Genomic DNA, 21,784 nt, shown 5'->3' with positions numbered 1-21,784 from the left:
ATAAGATACAAAAGTTGAAAACTAGAAAACCGGCTGGAATTGATCAGATTTCTGGGGATATACTAAAGACAATGGGTTGGGATATAGTACCGTATCTGAAGTACTTTGATTATTGTTTGGCCGAAGGAGCTATACCAGATGAATGGAGAGTTGCTATAGTAGCCCCTGTGTATAAAGGAAAGGGTGATAGACATAAAGCTGAAAATTACAGGCCAGTAAGTTTGACATGCATTGTATGTAAGCTTTGGGAAAGCATTCTTTCTGATTATATTAGACATGTTTGTGGAATTAATAACTGGTTCGATAGAAGGCAATTCGGTTTTAGGAAAGGTTATTCCACTGAAGCTCAACTTGTAGGATTCCAGCAAGATATAGCAGATATCTTGGATTCTGGAGGTCAGATGGACTGTATCGTGATTGACATGTCTAAAGCATTTGATAGGGTGGATCATGGGAGACTACTGGCAAAAATGAGTGCAATTGGACTAGACAAAAGAGTGACTGAATTGGTTGCTATATTTCTAGAAAGCAGATCTCAGAGAGTTAGAGTAGGTGAAGCTTTATCTGACCCTGTAATAGTTGAGAGGGGAGTTCCTCAGGGCAGTGTTATCGGACCTGTATGTTTTCTTATATATATAAATGATATGAGTAAAGGAGTGGAATCGGAGGTAAGGCTTTTTGCGGATGATGTTATTCTCTATAGAGTGATAAATAAGTTACAAGATTGTGAGCAACTGCAACGTGACCTCGAAAATATTGTGAGATGGACAGCAGGCAATGGTATGTTGATAAACGGGGCTAAAAGTCAGGTTGTGAGTTTCACAAATAGGAAAAGTCCTCTCAGTTTTAATTACTGCATTGATGGGGTGAGAGTTCCTTTTGGGGATCATTGTAAGTATCTAGGTGTTAATATAAGGAAAGATCTTCACTGGGGTAATCACATAAATGGGATTGTAAATAAAGGGTACCGATCTCTGCACATGGTTATGAGGGTGTTTAGGGGTTGTAGTAAGGATGTAAAGGAGAGTGCATATAAGTCTCTGGTAAGACCCCAACTAGAGTATGGTTCCAGTGTATGGGACCCTCACCAGGATTGCCTGATTCAGGAACTGGAAAAAATCCAAAGAAAAGCAGCTCGATTTGTTCTGGGTGATTTCCGACAAAAGAGTAGCGTTACAAAAATGTTGCGAAGTTTGGGTTGGGAAGAATTGAGAGAAAGGAGAAGAGCTGCTCGACTAAGTGGTATGTTCCGAGCTGTCAGCGGAGAGATGGCATGGAATGACATTAGTAGACGAATAAGTTTGAATGGCGTCTATAAAAGTAGGAAAGATCACAATATGAAGATAAAGTTGGAATCCAAGAGGACAAACTGGGGCAAATATTCATTTATAGGAAGGGGAGTTAGGGATTGGAATAACTTACCAAGGGAGATGTTCAATAAATTTCCAATTTCTTTGAAATCATTTCGGAAAAGGCTAGGAAAGCAACAGATAGGGAATCTGCCACCTGGGCGACTGCCCTAAATGCAGATCAGTATTGATTGATTGATTTTGCTCATGAAGGAGTGGAATGTGGAGTACACCTGAATTGAACCGCCAATATATTGCTAGTAGTTGCCAGTTTTTCAATGCTAAACAGTCAGTTTTCTGTATCCTTGAAGGTGTCATGAGTGGTCTCTTCTTCTGATAGATTGGCTCCTGCATCTACGTTAAGGATTTTAGTATAAACTGCCTTTGTCTTTTCTGCAGCATGAACTCTTGAATCAGTTAGTAAATCGTGTTAGCTTTTGTTCTTAGCTTACATAGACTCAACTTCTTGTCTTCTCCTTCCTTTTCTCCCTCCTCTCCACGGCCCCCTCCCTTCTCCTTCCCACCCGTAACTTCAGCTTTCATATACCTAAAGACGATTATCGCAAGCTCAGCTTTAAAAAACAGAGTAGATAAACCAAGGTGATCGCTATGTATAGAGCAGCCCTGCAGGTAACGGTTATTATCAGTAAACTTGAAACATATGGTTATTTTTTAAACTGAGTCATCTTAGTGCCGTCCGACTCGTTGGCCGAATTGTCGGTTCAGAGGGTCCCGGGTTCGATTCCCGGCCGGGTCGAAGATTTAACCTTCATTGGTTAATTCCAGTGGCCTTGGGACTGGGTGTTTGTGCTGTCCCCAACATCCCTGCAACTCACACACCACACATAACACTATTCTCCACCACAATAACACGCAGTTACCTACACATGGCAGATGCCGCCCACCCTCAACGGAGGGTCTGCCTTACAAGGGCTGCACTCGGCTAGAAATAGCCACACGAAATTTAATTTAATTTAATCTTAGTGCCAAGCCTTGAAAGTCCATGCAGGACTGAAATGTAAAATTTTCACTAACTGGAACAGAGTGTTTAGTCTTATATCCACTACCGTTTACCATCAGCAAATTAACATAATACGAAGGGGAATTTATAAGTAGGCCAAGTTGACCTGAAATTAATATTGTTAGTAGCCGCATTTGACTGATACGGCCTTGTAATAATACTCAACATGGCTTAGCTGTGTTGATACTGCTACACGGCTGAAAGCAACGGGAAACTACAGCCGTAACCACCTCCCGAGGACATGCAGCTCTCTCTGTATGAATGATGTACTGATGATGGCTTCCTCCCGGGTAAAATATTCCGGAGGTAAACTAGTCCCCCATTCGGATCTCCGGGTGGGGACTACACGAGAGGGGGCGATCATCAGGAAGATGGATACTGACATTCTGCGAGTCGGAGCGTGGAATGTTAGAAGTTTGAATCGTTGTGGTAGGTTAGAGAATCTGAAAAGGGAGATGGATAGGCTAAAGTTAGATGTAGTTGGTATAAGTGAAGTACGTTGGCAGGAAGAACAGGATTTTTGGTCAGGCGACTACCGAATTATCAACACGAAATCAAACAGGGGTAATGCAGGAGTTGGTTTAATAATGAATAAGAAAATAGGGCAGCGGATAAGCTACTACGACCAGCATAGTGAAAGAATTATTGTCGCCAAGATAGACACCAAACCAATGCCCACCACAATAGTGCAGGTCTATATGCCTACTAGTTCAGCGGATGATGAAGAAATTGAAAGAATATATGAGGAGATAGAAGATTTAATGCAATATGTCAAAGGTGACGAGAATCTAATTGTAATGGGAGACTGGAACGCAGTGGTAGGCCAAGGAAGAGAAGGTAGCACAGTAGGAGAATTTGGATTGGGACAAAGGAACGAAAGAGGAAGTCGGCTGGTTGAATTCTGCACTGACCATAATTTAGTCCTCGCCAATACTTGGTTCAAACACCACAAACGACGGCTGTATACGTGGACGAGACCTGGAGACACTGGAAGGTATCAAATAGACTTCATTATGATTAGGCAGAGATTCAGAAACCAGGTGTTGGATTGCAAAACTTTCCCAGGAGCAGACGTGGACTCTGACCACAACTTGTTGGTCATGAAATGCCATCTGAAGTTGAAGAAATTGAAGAAAGGAAAGAATGCAAAAAGATGGGATCTAGACAAGTTGAAAGAAAAGAGTGTGATGGATTGTTTCAAGGAACATGTTGCACAAGGACTAAATGAAAAGGCCGAAGGAAACACAGTAGAGGAAGAGTGGAGAGTCATGAAAAATGAAGTCAGTAGGGCTGCTGAAGAAATGTTAGGAAGGAAGAAAAGATCAACTAAGAATCAGTGGATAACTCAGGAGATAATAGACCTGATTGATGAACGACGAAAATACAAGAATGCTAGAAATGAAGAGGGCAGAAAAGAATACAGGCGGTTAAAGAATGAAGTGGATAGAAAGTGCAAGGTAGCTAAGGAAGAATGGCTGAAGGAGAAGTGCAAGGATGTCGAAGGCTGTATGGCCCTGGGAAAGGTAGATGCTGCATACAGGAAAATCAAGGAAACCTTTGGAGAAAGGAAATCTAGGTGCATGAATATTAAGAGCTCAGATGGAAAGCCACTTCTAGGGAAAGAAGACAAAGCAGAAAGATGGCAGGAGCATATCCAACAGTTGTATCAAGGTAACGATGTAGATAATTTTGTTCTGGAACAAGAAGGGGCTGTTGATGCTGATGAAATGGGAGACCCAATTTTGAGGTCAGAGTTTGACAGAGCTGTGAGTGACCTAAATAGGAACAAGGCACCTGGAATTGATGATATTCCCTCTGAATTACTGACTGCCTTAGGAGAAACCAGCATGGTAAGGTTATTTCATTTAGTGTGCAAGATGTATGAGACAGGAGAAGTCCCATCCGATTTTCGGCAGAATGTTGTTATACCTATTCCCAAGAAAGCCGGTGCTGACAGGTGTGAAAACTACCGCACTATTAGTTTAGTATCTCATGCCTGCAAAATTTTAACACGTATTATTTACAGAAGAATGGAAAAACAAGTTGAAGCTGAGTTGGGGGAAGATCAATTTGGCTTCAGAAGAAATGTAGGAACACGTGAAGCAATCCTAACTTTACGTCTGATCTTAGAGGATCGAATCAAGAAGGACAAGCCCACGTACATGGCATTCGTAGATCTAGAAAAGGCATTCGATAATGTTGATTGGACCAGGCTATTTATGATTCTGAAGATGATAGGGATCAGATACCGAGAACGAAGAATTATCTACAACCTGTATAAAAATCAGTCTGCAGTGATAAGAATCGAGGGCTTTGAAAAAGAAGCAGCAATCCAGAAAGGAGTGAGGCAAGGCTGCAGTTTGTCCCCTCTCCTTTTCAATGTTTACATAGAACAGGCAGTAAAGGAAATCAAAGAGAAATTTGGAAAGGGAATCACAGTCCAAGGAGAGGAAATCAAAACCTTGAGATTTGCGGATGATATTGTTATTTTATCTGAGACTGCAGAAGATCTCGAGAAGTTGCTGAATGGTATGGATGAAGTCTTAGGTAAGGAGTACAAGATGAAAATAAATAAGTCCAAAACAAAAGTAATGGAGTGCAGTCGAACGAAGGCAGGTGATGTAGGAAATATTAGATTAGGAAACGAAGTCTTAAAGGAAGTAGATGAATATTGTTACTTGGGTAGTAAAATAACCAACGATGGCAGAAGTAAGGAGGACATAAAATGCAGACTAGCACAAGCAAGGAAGAACTTTCTTATGAAAAGAAATTTGCTCACTTCAAACATTGATATCGGAATTAGAAAGATGTTTTTGAAGACTTTTGTGTGGAGCGTGGCATTGTATGGAAGTGAAACATGGACGATAACTAGCTCAGAAAGAAAGAGAATAGAAGCTTTTGAAATGTGGTGTTACAGAAGAATGCTGAAGGTGAGATGGATAGATCGAATCACGAATGAAGAGATACTGAATCGAATTGGTGAGAGGAGATCGATTTGGCTAAATTTGAAGAGAAGAAGAGATAGAATGATAGGACACAACTTAAGACACCCAGGACTTGTTCAGTTGGTTTTTGAAGGAAGTGTAGGTGGCAAGAACGGTAGGGGTAGACCAAGGTATGAATATGACAAACAGATTAGAGCAGATGTAGGATGCAATAGTTACGTAGAAATGAAAAGGTTAGCACAGGATAGGGTGGCATGGAGAGCTGCATCAAACCAGTCTATGGACTGATGACTCAAACAACAGTAGCCGCATTTTCCAGTGTTGAATTTTTAAGAGTAAGAAAGTGAAATGAATCTTGCAGTCGGTTGAATTTAATTGAATTGAAGCCACTAAGTAATTCATTTATTTCTGTATCGAGATAATTGAAAAAACATATATTTTTAACAATTTGTTTTACGTCGCATCGACACAGATAGGTCTCATGGCGACAATGGGATAGGAAAGGTCTAGGGATGGGAAGGAATCGGCCGTGGCCTTAATAAAGGTACAGCCTCAGCATTTGCCTGGTGTGAAAATGGAAAACCACGGAAAATCTTCTTCAGGACTGCCGACAGTGAGGTTCGAATCTATTATCTTCCGAATGGAAGCTCACAGCTGCGCGACCCTTACCTCACGGCGAACTCGCTCGGTAATGAGTTTCTCTCGCTTAATTTTAAAGACTTACAGGTGTCCTGTGTAAGCATTAATTAACATGATAATACTATTCTAGAAAGTCGTATTTGGTTTGTTTAATCCTTCCTGGAATTGAAAAATACACAGAATATTTCTGACAGTCCTTTTCTACTATGAATTGCAAGTCTAATAAATTGTTGTTTGGGTATTCAGTCCATAGACTGGGTTGATGCAGTTTTCAATGTCACCCTATTCTGTGCTAAACTTTTCATTTCCGCTTTACTACATCCTACATCCACTCTCATCATCATCATCATCATCACTGGTGATCTGCCTATCGGCAGGTCTTCACATGAATTCTCCACGCTGTTCTGTCTTCAGCCTTTCTTTTTGTCTTCCAATAGCTTCTATTCACCTTTACACTGTCCGCTAACTGATACCTCTTCCTTCCTCTCTTCAGTTTCCCTTGTATCTTCCCTTCCATTACTTCGGTTATTAAACAATATTGTCGCAAGCAGTGGCCTGTTTGTAATTTTCATGTTTTTGTCTATCCCTATCATTCTTACCGCCTATACTTCCCTTAAAAACTAACTGAGCAAGTCCTGGGTGTCCTACGATTCTTTCCCTTCTTCAGGTCAAATTTAGCCAAGTTGTTCTCCTTTAACCAAATCGATTCATTGTCTCCTCATTCGTGAATCGATCTATTCTTCTCACCTTTTCTATTCTTCTGCAACACCACATTTCGAAAGTCTCTATTCTCTTCCTTTCTGAGCTAGTTATTGCCCATGTTTTAATTCCATACAATGCGAAGACGAATGTCTTCAAAAACATCTTTCTTATTCCTGGAATAAGTAAATAGAAGGTCAAAGTATATGACCAGAGCCCAGATTTCCATGCAACGATGTTTTCAAACAAGCTGGTTAGACTTCTCTGACTTTGAAAATATTCCTTTTATGACTTAACGATTCCAAATAATCGTTCTTTTTCCTTGCATGTTTGCATGTTTTTTGGCCCTTTTAGGAGAAACTTCATGCAAAGTGCATTTTTGACGATTCTGGTTTTAACAGTGAATATTGGGACGTTTAATTGCATAATATGACTTTTCTTCTGACTTTGGAGCATATGTAATGCTAAGTTTCATGATAGTGTTTTTTTATGAATGTTGGTTTGCAGAATTTGGGATTGGTTTCCCAAGTTATATTTCTATTCTTGAGAGACGGAGAAAAAAATAATGTATTCCTGGCATCCTACCTGACAAACAAAGTTAGTACATACGCTATAGGTCCTATAATCGAATTAATCCAATTTTTCTTTTGCCATCAACGAACTTAATGCCACTGATTAGGCGTAATATCACTAACTGACTATTTTCCCGGTTTTAGGTCGTAGACAGTTTTCCAGTAGATGACGCCGCTTGCATTAAAGTTGTGCAAGTGAAATTTACCTAAAAAGAATGTACGTAAAGAATTAATGTATATAAAATCAAATTTTGGCAAATTTCCTGCTACGATAACAAAGTTGGAATCTTTAACAATTATTGAAAACATTTAAATATGTCTGTAATAATCGCAGGGAGAAGTAGCTGCGGCAGCTAGAGATAAGCGGAACAAGGTGATCCGTTCAAATCCAGATTTTGAATTCGTCAAGCTTATAAAAGACTTATTGTGTGGTGAAAGTGCAAAAAACGTACAATATGACCTCACTTCGTCGCAAATATCTTCATTTAAGTATGTACTTGTCACTTCTTGTGAGTTATAAAGATCATATTTTATGTTTAAGAACGTGCTGGTAGATAAACGAATGAGCTTAAATCAATAAAATTTGGAGAGATTAGTTGTTGTACAATGTTTCAAAAGGAAATTAAATTATAACTACGTTGAACTGAAGTTTGACAGTGCATATCTTCCAGTTTACTGCGCATGTTTTGCCATATGATAGTGCATGAATACATGCATATTTTGAGATTTGTTAGTGCATCGAAATCCGGGCTCTATACGGTATATGACATATGAAGACACTTACAGTTTCCATTAATGCATATTGTTTTATTTCATATACAAGGCCACACAATGGACACCTATTAATACAGAAGCCGATAAATGTCTCTTTAAAACCGAATATTATATTCAGCTACCGGTTTTACTATTAGAGAAAAGGCAGATGTAGTTCCTTGTAACATAAACAGATGCGTCTACCGTCATAATATCAGTATCAATCAAAATTTCATTTGGTCAAAAATTGGCTTAGTAACCTTGTAACAATGACCGATTCAACCGAAATCCTCATGACATTATTTTTTAGGGTATTTATGGGTTGTAGTAAGGATGTAAAGGAGAGGGCATATAAGTCTCTGGTAAGACCCCAACTAGAGTATGGACCCTCACCAGGATTACTTGATTCGAGAACTGTACGAAATCCTAACATAAGCAGCTCATTTTCTTCCGGCTGATTTTCGACAAAAGAGCAGTGTCACAAAAACGTTGCAAATTTTGCACTGGGAACACTTGGGAGAAAGGAGACGATTTGTTCCAAGCTGTCAGTGAAGAAACGGCATGGAATGACATTAGTAGACGACTAAGTTTGAGTGATGTTTTCAAAAGTAGGGAAGGTTACAAGATGAAGATAAAGCTGAAATTCAAAAGGACACACAGGGGCAAATATTCGTTTATAGGAAGGGAAGTTAGGGAGTGGAATAATTTACGGAGGGAGATGTTCAATACATTTCCAAATTCCATGCAATTAATTAAGAAAAGACTAGGTAAACAACAGATAGGGAATCTGCCACCTGGGCGACTGTCCTAAATGCAGATCAGTGGGAACTGATTGATTACTGAAGTTGTGAAACTTTAAGTGATTGATTTTGCAGGATATTGCTTGAGTTTGAGACAGCATGTAATGTTTCGTCTGAAATCGCCAAACCTACCTCCTCAAACCTGTGAGTCTGCCAAGAACGATAAAGAATATCACAACAGTATATTCACTTTAACATAAAAATATGGAACCGAGACCTGGCCACTAGGCGTGACAGACAGGAGGGTCGAAGAATTCGAATAATGGCTTCTCAGAAGAATGTTCAAGATATTCTGGACAGACAGAGTTGGCAACCAAGAAGTACCGAGAAAAATAGGAGGGACGCCGTTCTTGACACAGTACATGAGGAAAGAAGGAACATCTGGATTGGACACACAATCAGGCATGGAACTCTACTGGAGGGTTCTGTGGAGGGAAGAAACTATAGAGACAGGCCTAGACTGAGCTATCTCGGGCAACTAATGGAGGGGCTGGGCTGCCAATCCTACATGGAGCTTACGAGATTGGCACAAGATCGCGGCTCTTGGAGAACTGCTGCCAACCAACCCACAGGTTGATAACCTTAGAAACAGAAGGAGAACATAAAAATATATTGTGTTATAATGCATACAAAGAAAAATAAATCGAACACAAGGAAATCTGGTAACGTGAAGTGTGTTCATCCAAAAATCCATGTGAAAGAAGGATTAGTGTCTTCAGAAAGAGAGCATGTTGCCAGCTGCGATTTTTTATTGATGCAAAATTAGCAGAATTTGAAGACACAGCAGATAAATCTGAAGTAATTCCCTGTCGAATCAACATTCTCAGATTTCTGAAATAAAAATTAAAAATCCCATTGGAAGATATATATACGAGTGTTGTATACAGATAAGTTTGCGAAAACTAAATGTATTAACCTGCTGGAAAAGAAGTTCGTGTTAAATGATTGTAAATTATGCACATGCTAGTGGTCCTTAGAGGATTAGAATGTAAAAGCTTCCATTAACCGTAAGCTCGGCTCTAATCAGAGTACAGCAGTTAGCTGTCATGTCTTGTAAGCTTTACACCCAGGAGATAGCCAGCTACTCTTTTCGGGTGTACACTGCGCCAACGCACACCTCAGTGCACCCTCCATCATGTTAATTTATTGATAAAGTAGCCTATAGATACTTGTCAATGTGTTGCGCGGTTATTATTGTCTTTTTCTAACATTTTCTATTACAGAAATTATTGTCTGAAGTTCCTATCTTTAGGCTTGTCTATATCGTTAATTATTATAATTTGTACTAAGGTATGTTGGGTTAAGTTGATGTAGAATATAAAAACATATATGTCCTTAAAATGATGCAGTTTAACTACTTGTTTTCTTTCTATTGCGACCTAATATGTTTCGTTTAGGATATTTCTGCTTCAGCATAATTCCTACATCTAAATTCTCTATGGATTGATCAACGCATAAAAATGCAGGAATTTTCGGAGCTCATTGACTAATATACTGTATCTAATACAGAATGCCTGATAGTTTATTATCCCGGTCTAAAAAGCCAAAAATAACGGCCGAGAGGATTCGTCCTGCCGACCACACGATACCTGCAGAACTTCGGGCTGACCAGCGGCTTCGAGACTGTTGTGCCATGGTGTTTGGGTTTTGATGATTTATTATAATTTTATAAAGAATAAATACACTGTGTTCTCTAATGTTTACCAGGGGATTTCTGCATATTTATGATTCATTGAGTAGCTTTCATTTCTAATGAATGGCTGTTTAATATTAATATAGTGCTAGTGTTGTGGATGAAGCCAATTTTCATCACAGAAAAATACCATAAAATCTGGTATAACAGCTTTATAAAACAGTGAAAACCACAGTGTCTTAGCTATAACCTTTTTATCCTGGTTCCAATTCTAGTAACTGTAGCGTGTAATGATCACGTGATAAAAGTAGGCTAAACTCGTGTCATCGTCGCGAGGTAGTGCAGCAATTTTCAGGTATTACCCCAGTGAAGGGGAACAACATGGACCATTTCAGTCACATTGTTAACTCTCTGACAGTACCAGGAATCGAACACTGGCCTCCAAGGTCAGCAACTAATAGCACAACCGTTACGCTAAGGAGGTGGACTTGGAATCACTTCTTTATGAAACTGGGTATCCGAAAATTAGCCAAAGTGACTGATAATTCTGTTGTTTCTCCTTAACACAAAATTCACCTCCACTAATCCCGCTCCTTGGCTAAATGGTTATGGTACTGGCCTTCGGTCACAGGGGTCCCGGGTTCGATTCGCGGCGGGAATGAGAATTTTAACCATAATTGGTTAATGCCGCTGGCACGGGGGCTCGGTGTACGTGTCGTCTTAATAATCATTTCACCCTCATTACTACGCGCAGGTCGCCTACGGGAGTCAAATCAAAAGACCTGCACCTGGCGAGCCGAACTTGTCCTCGGACACTCCCGGCACCAAAAGCCATATGCCACTTCATTTCACCTACACTAATCCCTAAAACCCTATGTAAAATGAAGAAATGTACTACCAATCGTCTTCTTCTTATTATTATTATTCTGGCCAGGCTGAGTGGCTCAGGCGGTTGAGGCGCTGGCTTTCTGACCCCAACTTGGCAGGTTCGATCCTGGCTCAGACCGGTGGTCTTTGAAGGTGCTCAAATACGTCAGCCTCGTGTCGGTAGATTTACTCACATGAACACCTGCGGGACTAAATTCCGGCACCTCGGCGTCTCCGAAAACCGTAAAAGTAGTTAGTGGAACATAAAGCAAATAACATTTTTTAAAATTATTATTATTATTATTATTATTATTATTATTATTATTATTATTATTATTATTATTATTATTATTATTATTATTGTTGTTGTTATTATTATTATTATTCCTAGCATTCTCCCAATTGCTTGGGATCGGAATTTTGTGTGGATTTAGCCCATTTTTACGACCAGATGCCTTTCCTAGCGTCAACCCTGCGTGGACGGATGAATACACTATAACAGGGCGAGTTGGCCGTGCAGTTAGGGGCGCGTAACTATGAGCTTGCATCAGGGAGATAGTGGGTTCGAACCCCCTGTCGGCAGCCCTGGTTTCCCGTGGTTTCCCATTTTCACACCAGGCAAATGCCGGGGCTGTACCTTAATTAAAGCCATGGTTGCTTCCTTTCCACTCCTAGACCATCCCTATCCCATCGTCGCTGTAAGACCTAACTGTGTCGGTGCGACGTAAAACAAATGGTAAAAAAAAAATTCACTGTACCACTGTCTTAATTGTCGGTATGAGGTTGCCATGGTTAAAGAACGTACCTGTTATAACCGTAATAATTCCACAAACGATTTATAATTTGCATAGGTTCCCAAAACATCTGAGGATCGAGCAGATTGAAGTGGATAAAAAGCGAACCGATCATCTAATTGTAGTGTAACTTTGAATGAGAGCGGGTGACGGCACAAAGAAGAGAACAGTGTGCCTGCAATACAGTGATTAGCTCACTCGCCTTTAGCGTGCTGCACGCGGCGCGGCGTAGCCCTCAAATTAAACCAGGATGGGGTTGATAAAGCGAGCTGGCTGTGTTGTTAAGTACTGACCAACCGGGAAACGTCCAGCCAATTTAGATTCACTCCAGTCATTCACAAGTGGCCAATACAGTTTTCTATTGGCAATCAGTCAAGAATTGATTGACCGTACCGGTCTGCCCTCAAAGACCAGGAAAGTGAAAGCCACCGTTTACATTGTTTAACTACAGACCCACAGCTAACTGCCCAGTGTGAAATTCCTGATTTCGTTTCTCTTGCCTTTCCGGTCGCTCGTGCATTGATTGCTAACATGGAGATGTGAAAACGTAATAAATGGAGCTTCCTATATTGATTCTAATGGCGGTGATGTTTGTTGTTTCAGAAGGAAGTAAAACTGGAAAATCGTCATTTTTTAAGGTATAGTCCCAACATTTGACCGGTGTGAAAATGGGAAACATTGGAAACCCATCTTCAGGGATTAAAACCCATCAGCTCACAACTACGCGATCCTAACTGGTCAGTTCGCTCGATAATAATAATAATAATAATAATAATAATAATAATAATAATAATAATAATAATAATAATAAGAGAAAACAGATTTTTAAAACACTTGACAGTAGACCTAAAATTTCCGAAAAATGATTCAGGTAGGTAAGAAAGGATCTTGAGCAGTCTGGATTAAATGAGAAATACATCCTAGACCGAACAAAGTATATATCAGTGATCGACACCTTTGGTGGCTTCCGTGACGAACAGAAAATGAATAGGGGATGGACAGAGGAAAGAAGACAGGTTGCCAGAGAATACAAAGATTTTGGGCTGCAAAGAAGGTTTCCAGTAATGTGTGATTGTTGACTTGGCAGGTTCGATCCTGGCTCAGTCCGGTGGTATTTGAAGGTGCTCAAATACGACAGCCCCGTGTCGGTAGATTTACTGCCACGTAAAAGAACTCCTGCGGGACTAAATTCCGGCACCTCGGCGTCTCCGAAGAACTTAAAAAGTAGTTAGTGGGACGTAAAGCAAATAACATTATTATTATTAATGTGTGATTGTTGCTTAACGTGGTCTCAAATGGCCGTAAACGAATATAATAATAATAATAATAATAATAATAATAATAATAATAATAATAATAATAATAATAATAATAACCAGGACTGGTTGCTGTTTTTTCTTAATGGACGCAGTATTTTTGACATAAATATGTGTGATGTATGGAGGTATTCTGATATTAGCGGAAAAAAATGTGTGACGCGTTGTTACCTAGCATTGGTGCAGGGTGTGATGTGAAGTGCTGAAGGATGACCATGACTGAGAGACATACTTTTATCAAACTCTAGAGAGTTGATTATTCCATTCATAGTAGTTTCGTAGGCTCTGAGACAGTTTTCCACTTTCGATGGACTGAACCCTACACTTATCGACTCGAAATTCCATACAGATGTCTTTCGGAAAGCAATTCGTTAGATGGAAATAAACTGATCGTTATCAATTTGTTGCATTTACTGAAAGACATATTTATGTCATTTGATTTTACCGAAGAGCAATTTGCTTCAAGACTCAGTCTCGTTTATGCCTGTGGCTGTGTGGAAGCCACTGTTTTTGAATGGTACGAAAGGTGGCGCCCATAAAGGTCAGCCTGTTGCAACTGCACTTCTGGTTCACTGAGGAAAGCAACGGCAGAACACCTTTCGCCTTATTTCGCCTACTAGAAGTAAAGCCAATTCATATCCGTACAGGCCATGATGGCCCTTGGAGGGGTGGAAGGTATAGGCTTCCATTATCGGTAACCTGGACACTTGATGGGTTCTACGTCCGGTCACCTTTGCTCCCAGGAAATAACATGGTACTCATTTTTGGTGTAGGCTGAGTGAACCTCAGGACCATTTTCACCTCCGGAACTTGAAATGTGGTTTCTTAAATTTTTCGTGTTTCTGACGGGGAATCGAACCCGCGTCCTTCCGGGTAAACCGAGCACGCCTTGATCATCTCGGCCAGACAACCCTTTATCTTGCCTAGTACGCCTCATTATTGCGCCGCCATAAGTTTTCGTGGTTTCTTTATGACAGCATAACCTTCGGATCAGAGAAGAGGAACCAACCAACCAACCTCCGGGCTGACAATTAAACAAACAAACCAAAAACAAACAATCAAACATTCACGCAACGATCTGTATGTAGTAGTCGTCAAAAGTCACATACGGCCGGGCTGAGTGGCTCAGACGGTTCAGGCGCTGGCCTTCTGACCCAAACTTGGCAGGTTCGATCCTGGTTCAGTCCGGTGGTATTTTAAGGTTAGTGGGACGTAAATCAAATAACATTGAGCTATTATTAAAGTCACAATGGTACATACAACTCATTCTAGGGCTTGGCTGCATAAATGACTGCTGTCCATTCAAATATTGGAGTATCAGGTGGTCAGCATGACGATATCCTCAGTCGTACTACTCGACTCTCGTGGCTGGGCCCACAGCCTCTCATGTCAGACAGCTCCTCGTTTGATGTCACCTGGTTGAGGAAACCCCGTATCAGCCATAAGTCCAAAATATAAAAACCTTTGAACAAGCCACCCAGATCCGTCAGGAAAGAGACAGGCACGCTACCCTGTGTTGCCAACATCGGATGACGAAAAGTAGCTAAAGCTGATCGCTAAAACGGCCAGAAATTGCTAAACATATGGAGTAGCTTGCAAAAAGTCTCTATATGTATGGGTGTAAGTCACAAGACAGTGTCGCTTCACACACGCACAAAACAAACTTTTAAGTGTAACAGCTGAGGGAAAAGGAGAAAAATATGTAAACGTCCAATTCGTTTCAATTGATATTGAACCCATCCAACAAAAACGTACGTCATCATCACCCTCATCCCTCCTTAACTACACCCCTTCCAGAAGCACTTGGGGTATCGGTTGATGACGTGCAAGCTGCATTTGTTTCAAACAATCGAAGAATTTCCCGTGGGACCTCACATTAAAAACTACATTTTTCCATACATCTTAGTTCAAACATTACAATCTTGATTCATAGTTCTTAACGATGTTAACCTGACTGAATACACACTCATCAAACTCCATTTGAATGAGGCAAAGTTAGGGTCGAAGGAGCAAACGATTCCAATTCTAAATAGGGATATTCTACTGCAACATCTTTACACTGATTAAATTCTAGCCAGAATTCAGTCGCGGAGGGGGTTGCCAAGTTTTTGAAATGCCAGTAAGGAACAAGTCATGTGACACGACATAACGACATTTGTTCAAGAAACCACAGATATAATTTACTGCACTATAATTACATTGTAGTCACAACATATATTACAGAATTGTGCTGTTTCATTTTCCACACAAAATTTACAGTTCTAGCCCTTCAGGCAAGCATCTCTATTGTACCAGGAAAAGTTTTTGGGTAAAGGGCATGAGTAGGACCTCAGGGAGTGGAACTTGGTTTTGGAGCCGATACAGAGTAGGATAGACTCGCAGAGCGAATAATAGATGGTTAAAAATTTTTTTTCAAAACAATTTATTAATTCTTCACCCTGCAATATGATTATTGGATTCAAATCTGGCATTGAAATTAAAAGTTCGAACGTAATCTTCCTGAATAAATATCACTGATTCCAAAGTCTTTCATATGTGAGAATATGAGGTATTGAATTTCCACCTAAAGTCTTTCTAAACCTAAGCACACACTTGTAATTGTAAGTTGATATGAGAAATTAAATTTCTGTTAAAAGTTTTCAGTTTTCAGTTTGTAAACCTTGATATATAGCACACTTGAAAAGCCTAAAGTCTTTCTGTGAGATATAAAAATGAAATTTGAAATTAAATTAATCACTTCTGAGAAATTATGAGAACTCTGAAATATTTGTTCACACGCGGCACTGAAGTTTCCACTGTTCAAAATTAATGAAAAAAAAATTTTAGTCAGTTTGTTACTACTCACTTACGGAAAGAAATGTTGCTACAAAATGCCGAAGGATGGACATCTGGAATGTTCCGTGGAGAATCAGGATCGGCGATGTTCCCTTAACACACCATGTTGACGTTCCCGATGAGGTGATGACGGCTGGAACTGGATCATGTAGAATTGCAGCTTGTTAGGGTGATTTTTCGCACACGAAAAATTCACTTAGTGCGAGTAGTTATCACTGACACTGTCATTTACTGTTGAACACTATTTATGGCGTAATTGATTTTCAAGACGTAAAATAAAGAATCACAGTCCTTCCTGTATGAAATACTATTTAAAGTCGTTACTGAAACGTTCATAATTACACAGTTCACACTTGAAAAGGCAAATCATAGTCGATAATCACAGTCTTTGAACACAGTCATTAAGTCACTAAGGATTATTTTCTGCTTATCTTGTTATTATAACGTCATATTACCTCAGAAAAAGTTCTTAGTTTTCACTCAAATTACTACTGTAAGTCGTATACTGATGTGGCGTGAATAAAGAAATACAGTTCAATACTCGAAAAGAAATGAGTTCTGGTGATTCTACACATTAGTTTCTGTAGAAATTCAATATCATTTGAAGTAACCTAAGTCTACACGTAATGACATATTCTGTGAACGTTAAATAGTTGATATTTGCACTTCAATAAATTCACTCGTATTATATTCTTAAATGTCTTGAGGATTAGAATGTAGTCGCGACGCGATGTACTAAACACAGTGCGACGTCTTTTATAATTCTGTCGGCGATATAACTTCGTGTTTCGGAAATACGACGTCAAGTACTTTCACCGTGACTGCGCGAACATACTGTACGCGGGTCGGTCTCTCCTCTGTCTCACTCACACACAGCTGTATACTCGTCCTTGTACTGGCCTGCTTGCTGGCTGGCCTTGACATATATAGATACCAGCGCTAGGAGGGGTAGCATCTCTTGGCCATGTGACCGTGAGTGCGTAATATCTTTAGACTTTAAATTATTATAACTCAACAACCATGGGATGAATTAATTCGAAATTCACAGGGATTAACTTTTATGACGTCCGCTACGATTCAGCGTTTGTCCCGTTGAAATTGGTTAAGGCGTTGAAAAGCTGACAAAAGAAAATTCTTTTCGAGAAATATCTCTAGGGGAGGTGAGCTTCGAGCGACAGGTGACGTCACTTGACTCCGCCTAGTGCACTCGTGGGGTCTGGCACATACTGGAACATTCTTTACATAGATGTTCGTACGTCGGTCGGATCTTTTATGCTGGAATAACGTTTCTTTCGATTAATATGGACCAGGACCTAGGTTTTCCTGGTACACTATGTTGAAAACATCCTAGGCCTATGTGAGTCCCAGAGCACACTGACCCGGTGTGTATCATCTGGTAAGGGTCCCAGCTCAGGGTTACGGGTGAAGACCTCAACGGCAGTGAAGGCGGATATGAAGATCATTGGTACGGCGGAACTGGCGGAAGAGGCATCCTTGCTTTTTGGGATAGTAATAAAAAGCATTCACGAAGATAGTCAACAGCTTCAGCAGCGAATGAGGAATTTGGATCCCAACGGTGAAGAAGGTGGAAGAACTATCTTTGAAATGTAAATCCACACATGTCTGATCCCGCAGCGGGCGGTGTTGTGGTCAGCGTCTGTATCCAGGTCAGGGTCGGCTGTTTAAGCATGCTCCAGGTCTTACCAATCTGGTTCTAATTGTTGTGGGACCTACGGGTTCCACCCTCATGTGAAATGATTCACACAATCTACCATGATGGTACAACGCACATCGGAAACTACCCCAGCCGGTAAAATCCGGGGCCAGTTAGAGTCTGGTCTAAACAGGGCATTGGATTCTGGGGGCCCTGCACCATCATGTTGGGATCAGTCGGAGGATCCCTCACCCCGCAAGATCAGGACCAAGAAAAAATACTTCTTTGGTACAGTGAATGTCAATACCCTCCTAAGAGTCGGTAAACAGATGGAACTTATCAAAGAACTGGAGAGATATCAGATCAAGCTACTCGCTGTACAGGAAACAAGATTCCCATCTAATGAAGTATCTATGATGGGCAAGTACAAGATAATAAAGGGTCAACCAGCGATCAGGGAATATAAAATGGGTAATAAAAGAAAATCACCTTCAATTCTAGGAACAGCATTTTTTGTTCACAATTCAATTATAGATGCAATCATTGATTTTCGATCACCTTCCCCTAGGCTTTCCATCTTAACCTTGAAGAGTGGAAACAAATCATATGCTATCTTCAATGGGCATGCACCTATTAATGAGGACAACAAGAAAAATCCAGATAAAGTTGAAGAATTCTGGTCTCTCCTGGAAAAAGAGTTGTTGGAAACTCCGGAACATATGATTAAAATATTAATGGGTGATTTTAATGCTCAAGTTGGCAAGGAAAGAAAATACAGAAAAATAGTTGGCAGTTATCCTGGGCATATAAGAACCAATAGAAATGGGGAAAGGCTTATTGAAGTGTGTGAAGCATTCAACCTCAAGTTAATGTCCACCCAATTCAAGAAAGAAAGGAAGAAATTAATGACATGGCGTTCACCAAATCCCATGTTAGGGGAGTTCCAAATAGACCATGTAGCCACATCGAACCCTGCAGAGATTTTGAACGTTAAAGTGCAAAAAGGTGCAAACATAGATTCTGACCACTACCTTGTTAGAGTCAAGATAAGATTTATTCCAAAGTCCTTCAAGAGACCTTCACCCAAAATCAAGAAATATCGAACTGATGAACTCAAGATAAACCAAGAGATTGTTGAGAACTATAAACGAGAGCTTGAGGTCTTGGAATCTTCGAATTGGGACGAAATGGCAAGGAGGATACAAGAAGCAGCTGAAAAGACTATAATGATCGCCAAAAAGAAGAAACATCCATGGTGGAATGACGATTGTGAAGTAGCCTTACGGGAAAGGTCTAAAGCGTGGAATAAATGGTGTACTAATCACAAGAATTTCGAAGACTTCAAGGAACAACGGAAACACACAGCAAAAATTCTTCGGAATACGAAAAGAAAGTACGAGAAAGAACAGCTGCACAACATAGAAGAAGATTTCAAGAGAAACAACACAAGAGATTTCTATAGAAGGTTTAAAAACAAAATCAAAAAATTCTCCCCTGGTAATCTATGTTTTAAAAGTGAACAAGGGAAACTCATTATTGGTGACAAGAAGAACTGCGAGTATCTGGCCAACTATTTCCAGAATCTTCTGAACTGTGAACCTCCCGAAGATGGATTGCTATCTGGAGAGCCTCAATTCAAGTTGAAGGATTCATTACCACCAAATAAGGAAGAAATTAGGGACATCATTAAGCAACTAAAAAACAACAAAGCTCCTGGGAAAGATTCAATTACTGCAGAGTTATTCAAATTTGCAGGTGAAAATATAGTGGAAAAACTAGAGGAATTATTCGCTTTTATTTGGGAAAAAGAAGAAATACCAAGTGATTGGAAAAATGCACTCATTCATCCTTTACACAAAAAAGGGGACCAAACTAACGTCAACAACTACAAAGGTATCTCTCTTCTTCCTATAGCATACAAAATTCTATCCAAAGCATTGCAGCGGAGGCTTAAAACACATCTAGATAAACAAATTGGTGAATACCAGGCAGGGTTCAGGAAAGGGCGTTCATGTGCTGAGCAGATTTATATTCTAAAATCACTTATAAAAATAAGATCTATGAGAAATCAGAAGAGGACAATCATAACCTTCGTTGATTTCAAAAAGGCATATGATTCCATAGATCGTGGAGTGCTCATGAACGTTCTGCAGGAGTTTGGAGTGGATGAGAAATCTCTGGCCATAATTCGGCAATCTCTTACAAACACTTTTTCTCAAGTCAAATTTATGGGCGAACTCTCAAATCCATTTGAAATAAAAACGGGTTTGAGGCAAGGAGACAGCCTTTCTCCACTACTCTTTAATTGCATTTTAGAAAAAGTTATTAGGGAATGGAGGCTGAGAATGACTGAAAATGGAATGAAGAATGGGGTAAAGATAGGTTGTGGAAAAAATGCGATGATGTTGGATTGCCTTGCCTTCGCAGACGATGTCGTTCTTATTACAGACAACCGTCAAACAGCCAAGAAACAAGTCGAAGAACTACAAAATGTTGCAGTCAAAACAGGGTTAAGAATCTCTTTCGAGAAAACAGCATTCATGGATTCTATAAAAAAAGGCTACACGGACAGACTTGTTACATTGTATGGGGATATCCAGCGTGTGCAAAAATTTAAATACCTGGGAGAAATACTCACCCCCAATGGAGATGAAAAGGAGGGATTAAAGGAGAGGGTGAGAAGGATGGAGCTGGCATTCAGACTATGTCATGACAGCTATAAGTCCAAGTCTCTCTCAATTCAGGCCAAGTTAAAACATTACTGCACAGTGGTTAGAACAGAGTGCCTTTATGGAGCAGAAACCTTGACGAGGATGGCTGACCCAGTCCTTGAAAAAAGAGAAAGAAGATTCTTGCGAAAAATCTTAGGCCCTAGAAAGTCGACGAGTGACCCAAACACATTCCGGTTAAGATCGAATTTGGAGCTCTACAAGACAGTAGAAAGAATCACGACTGTGATGAGAAAAAGGAGACTGACGTTTTATGGACATATCAAAAGAATGAACCCTGAGAGATTGGCCAACAGGATACTTCTTCTGCAGGAAAGGTGGAAAAAACAACCGGGATGGCTTACACACGTGCACAATGACTTGGAAGAAATAGGTATCAAGGAGGAGGATATAAAAGAAAGGACATCATTTAGGAAGAAGGTTGCGGGATTGAGGGATGCGTCTGAAGAGCAACATGCGAAGCCACGGAACATCTCGGTGGAAGAACGAGCAAGAAGAAGTCAAAGACTCAAGAATCTTTGGCGAGAGTGTAAAGAGAAGGGTATCAGTCTGCGTGACAGAAGGAAGATTGTGTAAACGTGGCCCACAGGTGGCCGTATCGATTAATAATAATAATAATAAAATATGAGAATATATTCTTAATTTATTCCTAAAAATATACAATCTTCTTAATCATTGTTATCCGGTCGATTAGATTAGCAGTTTGCTTTCTTCTATCACTACGAGCACTGATGTTAGTAAATTAGATTAGCAGTTTGCTTTCTTCTATCACTACGAGCGCTGATGTTAGTAAATTAGATTAGCAGTTTGCTTTCTTCTATCACTACGAGCACTGATGTTAGTAAATTAGATTAGCAGTTTGCTTTCTTCTATCACTACGAGCGCTGATGTTAGTCAATTAGATTAGCAGTTTGCTTTCTTCTATCACTACGAGCGCTGATGTTAGTAAGTTAGATTAACAGTTTGCTTTTTTCTATCACTACGAGCGCCGATGTTAGTAAATTAGATTAGCAGTTTGCTTTTTTCTATCACTACGAGCGCCGATGTTAGTAAATTAGATTAGCAGTTTGCTTTTTTCTATCACTACGAGCGCTGATGTTAGTAAATTAGATTAGCAGTTTGCTTTTTTCTATCACTACGAGCGCTGATGTTAGTTAATGCACTGTTTCACTTAAGCA

This window comes from Anabrus simplex, chromosome 1 (genome assembly GCF_040414725.1).
Source record: "Anabrus simplex isolate iqAnaSimp1 chromosome 1, ASM4041472v1, whole genome shotgun sequence".
Taxonomy (NCBI): domain Eukaryota; kingdom Metazoa; phylum Arthropoda; class Insecta; order Orthoptera; family Tettigoniidae; genus Anabrus; species Anabrus simplex.
Note: the sequence above shows the minus strand (reverse complement) of the source record.